Source organism: Epinephelus moara, chromosome 12 (assembly GCF_006386435.1).
Source record: "Epinephelus moara isolate mb chromosome 12, YSFRI_EMoa_1.0, whole genome shotgun sequence".
Lineage (NCBI taxonomy): Eukaryota > Metazoa > Chordata > Actinopteri > Perciformes > Serranidae > Epinephelus > Epinephelus moara.
This window is the reverse complement of record NC_065517.1, coordinates 6602636-6621705: the sequence shown is the minus strand read 5'-3', so window position 1 is coordinate 6621705 and position 19070 is coordinate 6602636. Positions and strand designations below refer to the sequence as shown.

The 19070-nt window shown below is 39.5% G+C and overlaps 1 protein-coding gene across 2 annotated transcripts in view; it reads right to left on the bottom strand.

Moving 5' to 3' along the window:
* Positions 1 to 19070, bottom strand: part of lrfn2b (leucine rich repeat and fibronectin type III domain containing 2b) — a 243277-nt gene that overhangs the window by 132625 nt on the left and 91582 nt on the right. The window lies entirely within an intron of this gene.

Here is a 19070-nt window from a genome sequence, read left to right as displayed (position 1 = left end):
GGGTGATAGTCTGTTGGCAAACCAATGACAGAGTGAATCAGCTCTGTGATCACTGGATCAGGGCCGAACTAAAACTTTGCTGGGAAACTAAGACTAATTAAACTCTGGCTACATAACGTTAGCCTGACTTATTCAAGCGACATATAAAGAATTCCACCATGTCAGAGAACTAAGAGAATCCAACACAATAGGTCCTCAAACTGAGGGACAGTTGCACTGAGCTCCAACTTCTTGGCATTGGGAGAAACAGCTATAATGTGGATCAGCTGTACAGTGAGAATCACTGCAGTGTGGCGGGTCGTTAACCCAGCAAATTAATGATTCGAAAGAGAACATCTGGCTGCCATAACAGTGGTTTCTTCAAGTGGTGGTAAATACCATAGTTTTGTTATTCCCAAACAAAAGTGACCTAACGTAAGCAGTGTGACATCTTATTTTGACATCATGCTTACATATTTTGATGGCTTTAAATGTTATCTGATACGGACATCTAAACTAAAACAAAACATCAGCCGTGAGAGGTATTAATGTGAGGCTTCAGTGTCATCTGTCAGAGGTGGGCAGCAGTAGCTCAGTCCGTGGGGATGTGGCTTGGATTTATCGGCTCAGGTCCAGCTTGGACCAAGTCCGTGTTGTATGGCAGCTGGAGAGGTGCCAGACTGCCTCCCGGGCACTACAGAGGTGCCCTTGAGCAAGATACTGACCCCCAACTGCTCAGGGCGTCATCCTGCAAGGTAACTTCCTCGCTCTGACATCTGTCCATATAATAATGCATGTATATAGGTCCAGTTAGTGCATGTGTCTGTATTTTGTGCCTGTGTATCAACTGTACAAAAGGAAGATACCAACTGCTGCTGAAGTACAACAAAAAATTGCCTTATTGAAAAAGTCATCTCTTCACTAAACCAAGGCGTTTCAGTGCCAGGCTTCCATCACTGTGATTTACACATTTGGTAAACACCATATGCATACTACAAGAATCTTTGTCAATTATTTAACAACACCTAGACACAGAGCGTAGGTGGTCAACCTCAGAATAACAGAGAATGACTTCAGGCTTCAAGTGCACATCTAATCATTACATGATACATTAAACTTGCCATACTATTACAATAATACCATCATGAAAGTAGGACAGAATTTGTTGTGTCATAATAATTAAAAACAGTTTATTGTATTTAAAAAGCTACAAAATTAACAACAAAATTGTTCTGTCATTCCTTGCAAACCTTCTGGGATTATAAATCCAGAAAGTTTCTTTCTTTCTTGCTTGACACTTGAGATGCCAGTTGAAAAAAATCTTTATTGTAGGGCTGAGCAATTTATTGATATTATAATGATATCGTAATGATATATTGGATACCGCAGTATTGTAGGTGTTGTCTTTTCACAGTTTTAAAGGCTGAATTATGGTAAAGCAATGTAATTTTCTATCTTACCAGACTGTTCTTTCTCCTCTATTATTTACCTTTACCCAATTAGTTATTATATCCACATCACTAATGATCATTTAGCAAAAATGTCATTGTGTAAAATATGTTGTCAAAGTTCCAATAGTCAAACCTACTATATTGTTGCAATATAGATATAGAAGTATTTGAGCCAAAATACTGTTAGATTTGATTATCTCCATATCGCCGGAAGCTGCTTTACTGGCTTGGATGTCAACATTTTAAAACACTGGCTCGAGGATGATAAGGAAACAATATTTTACAATGGTAGAAATAATGTTATATCACAGTACTGATGTATAAAGTACCATGATGTAGTAATATATCAATAATTTTAAAAATGTAACCAGATAGGAGTATCTGTTTTTTGTAATCTAGTAAATTACATAGCTGAAAATCAAAATTCTAGGCCTGTCACAATAATTACTCTTGTTGGACAATATATTTTTTCAGAAACAATTGCTATATTTAAAATTTATTTTAAAAAAGTGTTTATTAACACATGTAAATATATACAAGAAGTACATAAAAATATAGAACTACAGGACCTTTACACTAATAGCCCAAAATTACTCTGTTTGAGACTTAATACAAAATTTGGCCAACAAACACAAACCAAGTGATGCCGCTTGTGACTAATAGAAAAGCTTAGCAAAACTCTGGAAATGCTCTGGGAACACTGGGAATACTACAGTTACATCCATATTCCAGCCTGTGTGCCGCAGTTGGCTTCGGGGGATGGACGGCCTGGTTTGCTGGAGGATTTACAGAGTGGAGGATAAAGTTGTCGGAGAGTAAAACTACAAATGACAGACTTTTTGGCTGGTTGCCAGGGGTTGGCAGGCTAATGACTATCAGGATGGTGCCCCTTCTACTCAAAAAGCACAGCAGCAGGCTACCGGTAAGCTACACTGTGTCATCTTTGAAGTGTTGTTTTATTTCTGCGCTGTGTTGTCTTTGAGGTGTTGTTTTATTTTTGTGCTGAGCTGTCTTTGGAGAGTTGTTTCATTTCTATGCTGTGTTGTCATTAAAATGTTTTACTTTTCTTTGGACTTGAGCCAGTAGGCATGTATGAGAGAATTTAAAGGTGAATCACTGCGCTCAAGTCTTATAATGATTGGGAAAAAAACCTGCTGATTATTCTGGCATCATGTCGGCTAAAATGTTGGTGACAGTCCTCTATAAACAAACACACATGTAAACACAAAGGGCAATAACAAGGTCAGCATAATGATCATGGTCATCTCCGTATACCATACAATAAGTCAATATCATAATTAATATGACAGGCCTACAAAGTACCTCTTTAAATTACTGCACAGAAATCCTGTTAATTTGCCATGAGCAGACCTCCTGATTGATTTTGCAATATTTCCAGACATTTTAAAAGACTAGCTACCTCAGTAAAATAAACATGCCTCACATGTCGGTGATTAAAGTATATAATCTCACAGTATATATCTTCATACTGCACACTTCTGCCGGCTATTGTGTGCTGCTGAGGTGCTTTACTTTGCAAACAGTGATAACAGTAACACATGGGGAGGTAGTGATTTAAAGAGTGATAAAGTGCTTTGATAAAGCAATGTAGAAAGTATCAGCAGGCCTTAATTTCCCTAGGCACATGTCCTGTCTACATTAGACTCGCATCTGTAATTTACCCCAGTGTGGCCCTTTCTTTTAATTTTCAAAAGGAGAATGATGAGAAGATGGAGGTGAGGGTAAAAGCAGATAAGGATTTAAGGTAAGGCCCCAGGGAGTAGATGATTGAGGTAGAGCTCCTGCATAGGGGACTGGAGCTTTCCTTCTTTGCTTTGTAAACAGGACCACCTCTCCGTCTCTGGGAGGAAAAGAAGGGCCATAAAACAGCTGTGGTTGGTACAGGAGCGAACACCCTCCAGCTTCGTCTGACAAACACATTAACCAGCATTGCCACACACTCACACGGGTGGCATGGGGCATCTGCAATCCGCCAATTGTTATTCATAGCAGACGGCAACAGCAACACCTTAGCTGTGTTATTAAATAAATCTACATGTCTGTGGAGACAGAAGATCAAACCGCAGGGACTTGTCAACCTTGGGAACAGGAATAAAGCAGAGATAAAGGCGAGGGGCCCATTTGCTTTGTTGTAGCACGAGCTGGTGAACGACTGGCCGCACCCATTCAGGATGTTGGACACGTCTACCCAGGCCAAAAGCAATCACACACTCTGTCCAATGATTAAAACAAAGATGAGACTATGTCTGTGCCCGACCCCATCCTCTCTGCTCCCGCTAATGGGATTCTTTGAGCCTCAGGACAGGTGTGGAGCTGTAATGAGTGACAGCACTGCGGGGGAAATATTTGGCCAGCACTGCTCGCCTTGATCCTCACAACTCTGATGAGGCTATACACACTGTCTCCCGTTTTCACTTGATCCTGCCCTGTTGGGCTTCTCAGAGCGAGCAACACACAGGATCGTATTTTTGAAAAAAACGAACAGGAAACCATGCCCAAGACATTAGTTCTGTATTGTTGCTTTATACATAAAAGGATGTTTTCCACCCTGGAAACGGCCAATTTTGGCCAGGTACTCAGGTGAATTACTGAGGAATTACCTGGACAGACATTGTCACTGAGAAACATGGGCTGTCAGATGATCAGACAAATTGGACGAAATCCTCTAAATGGAAGTGAATTGTATAATTCTAACCCAGCTGGCAGCAGATGTCAATATGAATTCAGAAGTTGGACTCTTACATCGGACAGATTTTAACATTATGACATTTTTACGGATATTGGGTTTTGTTCTCCATACCTCACAGTTACATGTTGTTTTTCCACATTAAGAAGTTGGCATGTGACTTTTGAATGTCATTTGTCCTCAGCATTGTACATCAAATTGATGTTGGTGTTAAACATTGTCCTGACATTGAAATTTGGTCAGCTGACTATAGCCATCACAGACTTTGTTGTGGTGATGTCACTGTGGTTCCAATAAACTTGGTGATAGACATGATGGACAAAACTACAAACTACAAGAAACTACAAGAATGAGACTCAAGTTGTAAAACAATTACATAAGTTATATTCATCAGAGTTCCTTTAATCAGTGTTGCATACTCTACAGTATGGGTTTTGAATGCTCAAGTAGCCTTACCTTAAAGGTGCCATACAGAGTTTCTGTACTAAAGGGAACGTACATTATTTGTATTTATTTATATTTTTTGAGGTTTCTATATCAGTCCGTAGATTCCAAGTAGTGTTCCTTATGTGTTTAAATCTAAACTTTCAAAGTTTGGTCGATATCTGTTCTATTTTCCCAAGCCCTGCTAAAATGTTTTCTCATGTGACCTGACATAGATTTCTGCATAACAACATGATAGCAACATATCAACCCCCTTGCCTACCTAATGCACCTCTTCAAGACTGAGCCAAGACATATTTGAGAATTATGTGTTATTGATCTCCCAAATTAGCTATATTCCTCTAATCGAATGTCCAGCAATAACACAAACAAACTAACCAATCAAGGTAGCGGTTGACGATCAACTCCTGTGTTCTTTGAAGTAAAATTACTGTTTTTGTCAAAGGTGGCTTTGAAGATAGTGATACAATGAGAAATATAACAGCTTCATTTCCTCGCAGAGAGGGCTGTCTGACAGCAAGGTAAAGCGCTGAAAATATTACACTGACTATGTTTAAGTTCCTCATACACTTAAAAATATCCAAATTAACCATTTCAGTTATTGTTATTGGCATTATCTGAGACCTCTGCTTTTACATACATTACCGCTTTCAACAACCAAGTCACCAGAATAAATGTTGGCATTGTACGTTTATGCAAACCATGGAAACTTTATATATGTACATGATTGCGTAGCAGGTACATAGGTTTCAATAACGCTGTGGTTAATATGTGGTAAAGATTAGGCACATATACAACTTGGTTATGGTAAGGAGAAGATCAGGCTTTGGCTAAAAATACACAGGTTTAGGATCATAATCCCGGCTGGAAACGCAGTGGTGTCTTCGTTAAAAAAAAAAAAAAAGTTTTATCTTTTGTTGGTCTTGAAAAGCAGCCTGCAGTTTGGTAGGAGCTTCACCAAAATGTCACAACAACCACATCCTTTTCGACTGACAACTGGGCTGCTTTTTGATAATGCTGAGGGGGCATTGTCATTTGAAAAGCCCTAACAAAGAATGCAGAGACCTGTCCTTTAATGATTTATATTAGGGACAAGCCAATTTCTAGTCAAATTGATCATAATTAGGTAAGAGGCCTGCCTGTTTTCTGATGGGCTCCTGTTTCACTGATGCTGTTAGATGATTTAACACTAATTCCATGAGTGCAACCACAGTCATGTCATGTTCACTCTGTCATTCTCTAATTATTTCCAGTCACTTCCACTTTTCCATTTTTTGAAGGCTATTAAACTCAAGCAAAATCCCTTGCTTTCCTGGTCGGCTTTTAATTCGAAATAATGGAGGAAGTGTTCAGTGTCATGGACAGCACCTAAACAGCAATTACAAAAAAAGGAAAATAAAAAGCAATGAAAAAAAACAATAATGCAATAATGTGTAAGTAGCATTTGAATGTTTTTGCATTTCTGAAAACCACTGATGTGTTACATTTTTATATTATCATGCAGTGGACATTTTGAAACTTTATGTTTCTTTACATTTTAACAATGCTGTGGTTACCATGTGGTTAGGTTTAGGCATGAAAATCACTTGGTTATAGGAATGAAAAGATCATTTTTACTGAAAAAACTTTGTGGTGTTATCTCAGCAAGAAATATAGCAATGTCTTGGTAAAAAACAACTGCTTTTTCAGACACCATCCCTGGTAGAAAAACAGTGATGGGTTGCTAAAATACATCCATGTTGTTGCCTAAAAAACTGTTGAAAATTTATCAACATGTCTCTAAAACACATTCACACTTGGTGCCCGAAAAGCTGCTTGGAAAACACAACAGGTTCTGTTGTTTGTTGGTCTTGAGTGGCCTACAGTGGTTTGCAGAATGGCAGCCATCATGCCTTGGTGACAGCCATCCACCATCTCCTCCATGTGCAGATGATAGTCAGCTCGTATACTACATCACTTTAGAAACATTGATATGATAAAACTTACAAACGTCATGACATTACAAACATCAGAAATGTAAACTGACAACATTAACTTCTGGTGACTGGGCTGAAAACTGATGTGCTGTTGGGTTGTATTGAGTAATAGTGGGAGGTAGGTCTAATATTTTGAATTCCCTTTTTAAAATAAATGTGGTAGCAAATGCAATTGGTGCTTCTGAGCTACTGACTGACCACCACAACCTGAACATTTAATGAGCCTATACTTCTTGTTCCTAGTTCCAGGTTAATCCTGGCCAGTTACAGGTCACCCAGTTAGTGAGATTAGACTAATCCACCTTAAACTGCTGTTTTCACGTTACTCTGGCATTAGAAGAAACTCACGTAGTATAGACAGCAAAAAATCTAAACAAAACAAAGTAAGATTGAGAGTAACTGTCTTCACCCACTGTTTGGCAATGTGGAAATGAATTATACTTAGATACATGTGAGTAATGCACTACCTCGTTTCTCATTCAAACTTGTAGAGAAGATGTGTTATTGAACTTTGAGGCATTGACCAAACTCTGCCATGATCACATATCTGTTGTCCACTGATTCCAGACATGCTAAAACATATATGCGCTTCCCCTAACACTTTATGATACTTTAGTGAATAGCCTCACCAAGTTGCAAATGTGAGTTGTACTGTGGGATATGATAGTTATTACTTTGATGACCTGGCTGTTTGTTTTCTTTATTGTTCTCATTGCAGCTGTAAAGTGTACTGTGGCGTTTCTACATATCATGCGGTTTTAAATTTGATATGAGGGTCCATGCTGACTCACAGCTGTGTATGTCCTCGAGAAATGCTTTACAGTAATTGACTTTAAAGTGTTTGAACACCATGATGCCAAACACTTGAGAAACTAAATCCAGAGACGCCCCTTGTGTTTTAAGAGTTTGTTCTCTTTGGTTCAAACTAGAAAGGGCAAAGCGACACAGATTCACATGCAGAAAACATGCAATCTGTGTTTGTTGTAATACCAGGCCTTTTCAAATTAACAAGCATGAATTTGCAATAGCTGCAACCATATAGGTCTACACACCTAGCCTCTTTTTGCCAGATGGCATGAACAGTTCATCACTTGTTCTTTGGCTCACACCCAATCATTCCACAAAATCTTGGCAAGTCTGTGAATCCATTTGGAATTGGTGTGCCTTTTTCACTTTAAGCCACTCCCACTGCCACAACCATCACACACAGAGAGAGAAAGAGAGAGAGAGAGAGAGAGAGAGAGAGAGAGAGAGAGAGAGAGAGAGAGAGAGAGAGAGAGAGAGAGAGTTGACCTTCATGGCAAATTTCAGCCTCACAGGACAAAAACTGTGGCTGTGTGTGGCTGCGTGTGTGTCTTGCTCATCCGCCCATATATGATATATAAATATATACACACTATATATATATATATATATATATATATATATATCAGACACATTACTACATCTTGACACAGGGCCCTGGTACTGTATCAAAGAGATTATGTGAAAATGCATGACCGAGGTGATATCCTACTTCAGTGGAACTAATTCCCAAACAAGAGCCCCACAGTGCTCTTCATATTGATGCCTGGGTTACATGTATTATGTCTGTTTCGATTATTGAAAAATGCTGAAATGAGTGAGTGAGGATATTATCTCATGTTTCAAACTATTGCTTACATGTTGCAAACCTTGTGAAAGGGCTCCTGGTGTATTGATTAGAAGAGAAGCACATGTCTTGTGTTAGATCCATGTGAGACAAATAACTGAAATGCATTGGCTAATATCTGCTACATCTTCCCTGCAGCCTGTAGCCTAGCAGTCATATCTTGTGTCACTTGGCTCATTTTTGCTCGAGTTCCCAACAGACTAAATGACTTGAATGTGGCTTGTACGTGTATTTGTCATTTACAGGTGGAGTCACAAATGTGCAGCTGGGGATTTCCCTCAGGTAGGGGGTCAATGAGGCATGTCAACTCATCATAAAGGTTCAATACTCAATAAAAAAGGTCAGAACAACTGCTCCACAGACACATTACATACATAAAAAAAGGCATTTTAAGCAGTTTGTTCACTCCATGCATGCTCCATCAAGTCCCCTGCCTTGGCTATTGCTGCCCTTATGACCTTTTAAGTGACAACGTGGTGTTTGACTTGTTTAGTAATTTGAGGGCCTTGAGGTTAACTCATGGGTTGAGTCATAAAATTTGTGAGATCAAGTGGCAGGTCAAAGATACAAGATTGAAAGGAAATACATTATTTCATATGATTTAAAAACATCTTTATGCATTGCTAAACCGCTGTTATCATATAACAGCAGCCATAGGGGTTGATGTACTTAACTTATAACAAATTACCACAGACACAAAAGTTTGCATAACCAAGTGTTTTAACTGACCATAGCTTCTGATAAGATATATAATAAGTTATTGTGATAACAGTCATTTTGAGACCATTTTATGCCACTGATATAAAAATATTCAGACACTGTAATTAGTTTTTTTTTTTTTAAAGGAATTCACACCTTTTAATATATACAAGGAAGTATACAAAAAATTATAGTACCTTTACAGAAGTAGCCCAAAATGATTCCGTGTGAGACTTACTACAATATTTGGCCAACAAAAACAAAACCAAGTGAAGCTCCAGGAACATTGCAGTTACCTCCATAATCCAACTGGTTTGCTGTAGTTGCCTCCTGAGGATGGACGGACTGTGAGCAGGGTGGTGTGCTGATGGATTTACAGAGTGGGGGATAAAGTTGTCGGAGAGTAAAACTACAAACGACAGACTTTTTGGCTGGTTGCCAGGGGTTGGCAGGCTAATGACTATCAGGATGGTGCCTCTTCCACTCAAAAAGCACAGCAGCAGGCTATCGGTAAGCTACACTGTGTCGTCTTTGAAGTGTTATTTTATTTCTGCGCTGTATTGTCTTTGACGTGTTGTTTTATTTCTGTGCTGAGCTGTCTTTGGAGAGTTGTTTTATTTCTGCGCTGTGTCGTCTTGAGGTGCTTTATGTCTGCACTGCGTCGTCTTTGAATTGTTTCATTTTTCTTCACCTCACACACAGCAGGGTGGGGAGAAAAAAATCGCTGCACCCAATGTCTAACAATGCTCCAGAAACCCTGCTGTTTATTCTGGCATCATATTGGCTCAAGAGTTAGTGACATTCTTAAGTAACAAATGGGCATGTAGCCTCAACACAATGGACAATATTGAGGTCAACAAAATGATCAAGGTCGTGTCCGTATGGTCCAATAAATCATTAATGTAATTATCTTGGCAGGCCTTAATCGAGGATAAATTCTTTGTATGAGAAAACTGGTCTCACTCTTACATGCTATTCAAATCTGTTCATATAAATGGCTCTTACATGAGGCCCACTGTAACCAGCCCCACTTATTAGAGGGAACTACTGCATAAAGTTACTTTGTTTGGTGAAAAAGGCCTCATGAGATGTATCTGCATTCTTTTGACACATGAGCTCGGTCCTTTGTTATCTTCTCCCATGCAGCTTGCCTAAAACTTTGGAACTTTTCTTTCTTTTACATAAGGGTATCTTACTTTTTAGGGTCATGCTGTCCCCAGTAGGGAAAACAAATAGATAAAATAAACTCATGTGACATTGGCAAAGCAGTTAAAGACAAAACGAGGCCAGGAGGAACCAGACTGGGACAGACTAGTATGGAACACTGTGCAGTTCTGTTTGCTTGATCTCAAATGAAGAGCTGGAATCAGCTATCCATCTGCCAATTAGCCAGTCCACATGCCTAAAGGAAACACAATATATATCCATTATGTGTGCTCACATGAGGCAGCCGACCCCACAGGGTTGTCTCCCTTGCAATTCATTACTGAGATACGCAATCCTTCCCTTGGGGCAGAGCCAACACTATTACCCTGGACACACACCGTATCTGGCTCCTACTGCTGATATCACAATCTGTGAAACTCAAGGAGAGCTGGCGGTCTTTCACACGCGCCCTCCTCCTTCACTGATAAGCTCATATTACACCGATGTCATACTTGCACTTCTTATCCAGACCCCCTCCAAGAACACCGCCTTCATGTGGACGTATGCAGCCCTCAAGCAAATACTGTAGCACACACGCTAGACAACGCATTCTCACCTCATCATGGCCTCATTTGCCTCTCCTAGTCATTTCACTGTACTCATAATGTTTGTTATTGGGCATCACAAAAGTTCCACATATGTGTATCGGTGCTTGCTAAACTGTCCAGTCGGTGGACCACAAGATTACTGAAGGTCAATTACCATTCAGCTAAATATCTAACAGTCAGAGGCCCTTAGGATTTAACTAGTGACTGTAAAGGGACTGAATGATGAGCGCCCGCTCAATGTGACTGGTCTAATGTACAGGTGCTTAGTGTAATTGTCTGATTACATCATTACTGACTCCAGGTTTAGCATTTTTGCAGTCAGATATTCAACAAATCTTTCAACCAGAAAAATATGTATGCATGTAACAACTGAATTTCTCATTCTCAGGGAATTTGTGGTTACTTCACTGATAGAAGGAATATATGCATTTATTTAATGATGACTAGTGGTCTTTTGTAACCCAATCATCAGACTAAATGCTGGCATTGAATGTTTCTGCAAACCACAGATATTTCACATTTATATTTTATTATGAGTTGGAATAGGTTTGTCTGAATTTCAACAACACTGTGGTTAACATGTGGTTAGGTATAGGAACAAAAAACACTTGGTTATGGTAAGGAAACGATCAAGTTTTAGCTTAAAATACCTGCGTTTGGAAACACAGCACTGTCTCTGTAAAAACAAACAAACAAAAAAAACGGTTTTGTTGCTTGTTGGTCTCCAACAGTGGTCTGTGGATTTCTGCAGCTTTGCAGCCATCTTGCAAGTGTCACACCATCCATCATGCCCCTTACCTGTCAGTGACAAAGTCAGCTCATGTACTACATCAGAAATTTGCAGAAATGTACAATGCCCACATTTTCATCTGGTGACTGGGCTGTCTTCTGTCCTCATCAATGTGATGTTTGTTTTTTAGGTCTTTGACATTTAGACAGTGGACTTACAATATAGATGCTGCATATGCAAGTGACATATGTCACGTGACGTACGTGATATATGTCACATGACATTACATCACATTAACAAACATACTTATTTTAAGCCAAATCATGATATTATTTCCTAATATGTGCTTTTGTTGCCAAAACATATACTGACACACAGCCCGGCATGTCTCATACAGCCATTAAAGGATGTTTCAGGCATTGGTATTTGGCGCGGAGGGCCACTAACTAAATGTCAGAATTTGATGAGTTGGGACTGAGAATGTGTTTGTCTTTTTAGGAAAAGAAGCCTTTATCAAATTACCTGAATGGCAATCTGCGTGTTTTCTTAGAAATCATCCCTCCACTCATAATATGTTAGTCATTGTTACTTGGCCGTGATATTTGAGTTCCACCATTTAGAATGACTGTTTACAAATTTAGCATGCCCATGGTCGGACAATCTGATCTTCGGTGTGTCCTCTTGACACTCTCATTGTGTTTTTTATAAAGTTGTGATGTTACATTGGCTAAAACACTAGATTTACTAACCTCTTGTTACTGATTGCTGTTTGGCTGCAGTGAGTGCAAGCAAAACAAAAGAGTTATACAATGAGATTTGTGAGTCAAATCCACAGCTGCAATGGAGAAAAATTCAGGGTTTGGCCTGCAATGAATAACTTGGACAGCGTTGTTTATTCAGTTAAATTTGCAGCGGCACATAGAGATTGGAGGCCCCGGTGCACTGATGCTTATGAAGATGTATGGGTTAGTATCCCCTGGGATCCACCTGCTCAGGCAGCACAATCTTTTCTAAGCAATGACTCTGCAACAGCTTTTTTTTTCTGTCTCCTGCTGAATCTTAATCACTGTCACTGAAATACAGGCCAAGCGCTAAAACATTCTGATGGCCTTGCAAGAAAACAATGTGCACCATATATATATATATTGTATTCGGTACATCTGTTTTTTGATTACCTTGCAGAGTATAGGGTTCAACATCCTCTATCTTAAATAAGAGTCAGGGCCATGGGAGTTATGACCAGGGTTACTTTTAATGCCTTTTGACCAAGTTAAAAGTTCTTTTAGATCCACTGAAACATGAACTACACTCATTCATATTCATCACTGAACAAGTTAGTGGCATCACTGAAGATACATGATGTTGAGTAAAGTTCTCAGCAGGCTAGACTAGACAGAGTGAGCAAGGTTCAAAACCTTAACATCATTGCCAAGACTTTGTAAATAAACTTCATCAAATCATTTTTTTGAGTGAAACTTCTATTTACGATCCATCACAAATATAATACAAGACCCTGACCCTTTTCACTTGTTTGAAGACAGTAAGATGTCAAGATCTATGCCTACAGATATAAATGAGTAGATAAGGTGATTTTGCTGTGTGCTAGTCATTCTGTCAAAGGTCAAGCTAATAGGCTATGTACAGGTGAAAGTGTTCACCTCTAATCATCAATCGGCTGAGTTGTACAAGAGCAATTCTGCTGACCTACATTATTAGAGAAAAGGGCTGTGGTCAATATAATTGTTCGGTCATATGTCAGCATTTCAATCAGCAGAATCTTGCAGGAAAATCAATTTCTTTCATTGAAGTGCACCACAATCAGTTTACTAAATCTATGGAAATCTTTGATGTCAACTTTAGTAAATTTTGACACAAGTTTGTTGACCAATAGCAATCCAACCTATGAAAATATCACAGCTTATTACCTGTCTTGCATCAGCCACTTTTATTTAATCTCCTGTGGCAGACTGTAAACTGTTCCACAACAGAGACATGGTCTGTCATCAGTTATTAGTAGGGGTGTAACGGTACACAAACATCTCGGTTCGGTACTTACCTCGGTACACAAGTCACAGTTCGGTTTTTTTTTGGTACAGTAATGAAAAAAATAGACAACTATTAAATATCTTTTACTTATTGGTAACCTTATTAAAACATACCACCACAGCAGTTAACTCTTTTTACACAATTTTTGAATGAAACAAATATATATAAAATCCTGCTTTTTCACATTGTTTGAATGAAAATAGAAATATAAAAGTGAAAAATAAAATCCTGCTGTTTTTTTAACACATTTTTTGAATGAAAAATATAAATATACATTTCTGCTTTAACAGTTTTACTCAATTAAAATAAAAAGTATAGTGCAGCTGGTCAGCTTTAAAGCCTGCTCAGATTCAGTTTTACTAGGAACTTACTTAGCTTTCCCACTTTGTTAAAGTGCAGTAAACAAAACATGCTTATATCTAAAGTGCAGCTTAAACAATTTTACTCAACTCCAATGGCGTTGGTTATTTCTTTAGCGCGATGGTCAGGGAAACGCTCTTTCTTTTTAAACGACGACGATATCGTAGTTTGCACCAGATTGCTTTTTCTAGTCGTGCCGGTTAACGTTCAAACTCGGGTGGTGTCGCTTTAGATGCGTTAGCATGTTAGACGTGTTTCCAAGTACATACCCGACCGCTGTTCTGCAGTGTCGGCACACTGCTTTTGTCTTGTCAACTTGTTTATTTCCATCTTCGTATTTTACCCTGAAACCAAAGTGTTCCCAAACGGAGGACTTAAGGTTTGCGGGTGGGTCTTAAGGTTCGTCAGGCTCACTTGCCATGTTGTCAAAATGCGAGAATGCGCTGCACAAAGTGAAAGCGGAGATTTACGGTCGGACTCGGTCCGTCACTCAATTATGTCCATCAGGGAACTAGATATTTTAAATGGTTCGGCTCGCAAAAACGGAATTAAACCGAAAGTCGCGTACCAAACGGTTCGACACAAATACATGTACTGTTACGGCCCTAGTTATTAGACAGGATTTGTACAAATACATCTCCTGAATAAATTGTTAACCCTGTGTTCTTTTAGCCATCAAGCTACCTTGCTTATTGGTTAACTGACACTTAGCAAGTGAGCTACCTTATTGTGACTGACTAATGTGCTAACATTTTTGGGGGATGTCCATTGTTACTATGGGTCATAACATACAGTAGCCCCAACAGTCACAAAAATTAATCATTGGACCGAAAGCCCATTTGTTCAACAGCCAGGTATCCTGAAAACAAATGTGAGTTGCTCCGAAGAACATGGCTAATTATTATGCAGAATAGAGTCATCAGACCGTCCTACTATTGTAAAAGCATCCCCATCCCTACTCTGTCTCTGATCGGGTCGTACTCATTGCCGTCATTGGTTGGGTTGGTTAGGTTTAAGCAGTGGGACTGGTCAGGGTAAGGGTACGACTGGCAGGGTAAGCAAATCAGAGGCAGAGTAGGGTAGGTCAGGCCTTTGCCATAGCAGCGTCATTCTGCATAATGAGCCATGTGCTGTTTGGGAGAGTATGTAACCTATTCTCAGACAAACAGTCCTTCAGAGTGGCATGGGCCAAACTAAAAGATCAAACCTGAAAGGGAAGAAGAGAGAAAATCTGGAGACAACCAATTGCACTGGCTTTGATTCTCACATAAAATGGAAGGTCTTTGTTGTCTTCTCTACTTAATTATGCAAAAGAACTTAAGACAAAAGGAGGAAAACTTGATTCACCTTAACAGTTTCCATATCCTCTACAGAACAAGAAGAATGATATACACACACACCACCCAGGGAATAACTTATTTCATAATGCACCAGAATACCGGCAATGGAAGAAAATAGCTGTCTAATCCGAGTACATAAATTACATGCCTGCCACTTTGAATCTGCTTGGTTGAACAGAATCTTTTACAGAACAGAATCCCTGCACCTACAACGCCCTCACTGCCCTCACTGCCCTCACTAGATTTAGACCGCTTTAAACATTTTCGAACTAGTTTTATGAGCCAACACTGGACTGGACCAGTATTTGAAATTTTACCACTAGGTATTGCACTTGACTCAGCAGATGCCTCTGAGTGGAACATAATGGCACTGTGTCCCAACAGAAATTGAGTGTCCAACTTACACCTTCCTCCTCTGTCCATATTGATTCCACTAAATATGCACTTTTTTTTTTTTTTTACGTCATGTAAACAAACCACATAGCAATGAGCTGTGCACTCAAGGTCAGACTAGAGATGTAACCATTTAAAAGAAGGGTGAGTAACCAACTTACTGTTGTCCTACATTTGTACTTCTTAAACAGAAAACACATGTTTTATATTGTGTTATGTACTAGAAATGACATTCAACATCAAACTCGGTTGTTATTAGCGATGGAGATTTACTAGTAACTTTCAGCTTCCTGGTGATCCCCCTCCAGCCAGCTGCAACCTTACTTTGATTTTTGTGGCTACATAAGGAAGTATCATGTAGATAATTCCTCCCTTGCAGTATTTGACTACATGAATCAGCCGTTTCTTGTCCACTGCAACCAGTGAAAGGAATAAATTGAAACAGGATGTTTAACAAAAGTTCAGTTCAAAATGGCACACCATGTTGCTCATGGCCAGTTAGGGACCCCTGTTTCATCGGCTTCAAACCCATAATATTGCCATATTACCACATTATCAGTTTTTCTAGAGAGACTAACTCTGCCATACCTTGTTTCGTCACCCCAAAAAAGACATGAATGTTCAAGTAAACAAACACAACATGCACCGCCACTGAAATTGGATCTCCTTCATGCTGATGCTCACCTCGGCAGCAAATTGCGCATGGCCAATCAGACACTAGTGGCTCCATTAGTCCATTTATAAACATATATAATATTTTGTTAATCACATTTTCATTTTGCTTATTACTAATGCAGTACAAGTTTGATTTAGTGCTGTGGTGCCGTCAGTTGCTGATGTAGGCTACTTTTAAATTCACCATGTCATAATGACAAATGCTTCCTATGCTGTTTGCATAAAACCAAACTGATTTACATCAGGCCAGACCAGCAAAACCAGAGATCAACCCAAAACTAGCCACCAACCTCCGTACCCTGGTGCATATGTAGCCAAAGGACCATGCTTTATACAGACCCCCCCCCCCCCCCCCCCCCACCCCACTGCATTTTTAAAAATACACTGGAAAGGAGGTTACTTGTTTACTGTAACATTTCTCCCAAACTCTGAGAGTAAAGTTAAAAACACTCAACAAGGAAAGGGAAAATGACACTGGGCAGACTGCAGGCACTAATGCAGGACACAGTGGATGCAGCAAAGGCCCAGGTGGGGGGGCTTCGATTAGTGAGTGCATGCAAATATCCTGTAAATTATTAATAAGTTCTTGTGGGGAAAAGAGTGCTTTTGTAATCATAACTATCTGTGGACATGAGGGGATAGGAGCTGGGGTTTTAAAGTCCACAGTGGTGCCTTTGATCAAAGACTGAACTGAAAGGTGCTGACCTACACACTGCTAATACTTTCCACATCCTCTTTTATATGAGAGCTGCGACTGGAGGCGCCCAGCAGGTACAGTATGCAGCAGAGGAAAACTGGTTACGCATCAGTGCACAGCTGCAGTCTAAGGAGCAGACACTCCCACAGCAGCATGGAGAACCTTCACATCTCTCTGTAGGGTCATCAGGCTCAATGCTCTATGCTGCTGCAGCACATAACAAGACTCTGTGTTCCCCGTTGTGTTCATATGCTAAACACATTACTTGCCCTCTCAGGAATATGTACGGCAAACAAATGCATTAGCTGCCCTTGAATGGTTTTCCCCCTGTTCACAGTCTGTGAACACTGTAGTACTGCCAGTCCTAATCAGTGGTGTAGAGTCAGAATTGGAGTACATTATCTGCACAGCAACAGCAACAAGAAATACAAAAGAAAGCTGAGAGATACACAAAGCTTTTCTCTGTCTGACAGAGCTTTCAGCCAGCCTGGTTTCAGACCTCTGGTCTCTCAACTACACCTCATAATCCACATCATTCTGGTGTTGTGCTGACTGATGGCTATGTTCTTCGGTTTGGAAAAAACAACTTAGACAATCAGAGCTTTGTAGGTGGGATAAGGAATGGTGGCATCATTTTACTGTACCAGACCCAGAAACATGGCCACAAAACAGCCACAAAAATGGCCGTGGACACAATTGTACTTTAATTGTAAATACATTTGTACATTGTTGTAAGTTGTAAGTTAAGTTAAAAAATAGCAACTCTTAACGTATTCCTTCGACTGACATGCTCCTAGCATCTGCTAGGACGGAGGTTGGAGCAGTGGATGGGACACTTTCCCCAGGAGAGCGGTGTTCAGAACTGTGTGAACTTAGAGTCATTTTAAGATATATCCTTTTTTTTTTTTTTTCTCCAAAACCTAACCACAGTCACTTTACTTACCTAAACCTAAGGATATCTAACCATGTTTCTTTTACTAGACCTAACCAAAGTAATTGACACTGAGCTAGCTTAATCTTTTGGGGGCTGTCCATTGTTCCAAACTTAAACACAGGACTTTCACCCAGGAGATCGCTGCTCATGTCCTGTGTCATGTTTAAACTACGTAATGTAGTTAACGTCACGTAACATATGTAACATACCTTACATGACAAATTCGTTAACACTTACATAAGTTATGACAAACACATTTATTTGAATCAAAATGTTGTTGTTTTTAAAAAAAACCCTAACCAACTATTTTTTTTTTTTTTTTTTAAATGAATGCGTAAGTTTATTTTGAAAACACACAACACATGTAAAGAGTGGAAACTGAAACACTATCCCTAAGCATCCAAAACTGATGTGTAGGGCCACTGACCAGGCTGACGTACAGTATTTGAGGAGTTGGGAGTCAGAAGGTGCTGGATTAATAGGAGGTTTTTCTGTACACATTCATCCAGGTGATCCATGTAAGCCTAAATATCTTTTTAATAAAATTAAGGATTTTAACAGATACAAAGCTGTTTGCACTAAATTCTTGTGGAAAAACAAATAAACAAAAGCAAAAATAAAGGTGCCAACCTGTATTACAGTATAAAAACAATGTAGGCCTTTGAAAGCTGGAATACCTTCCTAGAATTCCTGAGCTAGCACCTGGTGACTATTAAAAAACTGCAACTTAGGATGCTTCAGCACTGGCCTTACCACTTAACCATGTCCATTCCTGTTTGGTTTTTAAAGCAGAATTATATGTAACTTATGGCAAGAGAAATGACACATTTTTCCTGTGCTGCTGTTACACTTCATGTCTCTGGCAAACATTTCTATGGTTTTATTTAAAAAATTAAAGAAGCAACAGACAGCATTTTTGCCTATATATACCATTATGTAAATAATGTGGGTTGCACAGGGTAGTATACACAGTAAAATCAGACTATCAGCGTTTACATAGGTTACTTAGTGGCTTTGCAATCTTTGCAATATGCTTCTGCCACCGGGGACGAATTTTCGCGGAAAAAATCTGCTTTACGGCAGGAAATACGTTATGTATTACCAAACTGGTCGGTCAGCCAATCAGGGACTGGAGCTGGTCCTTATGAGGAACTGGGCATGAGATAGTTGAGTCACGAGCACAATGGCAGACGGACAAAGTTTGGAAACAAGTGAAAAACAGCCTAGCGAAAGA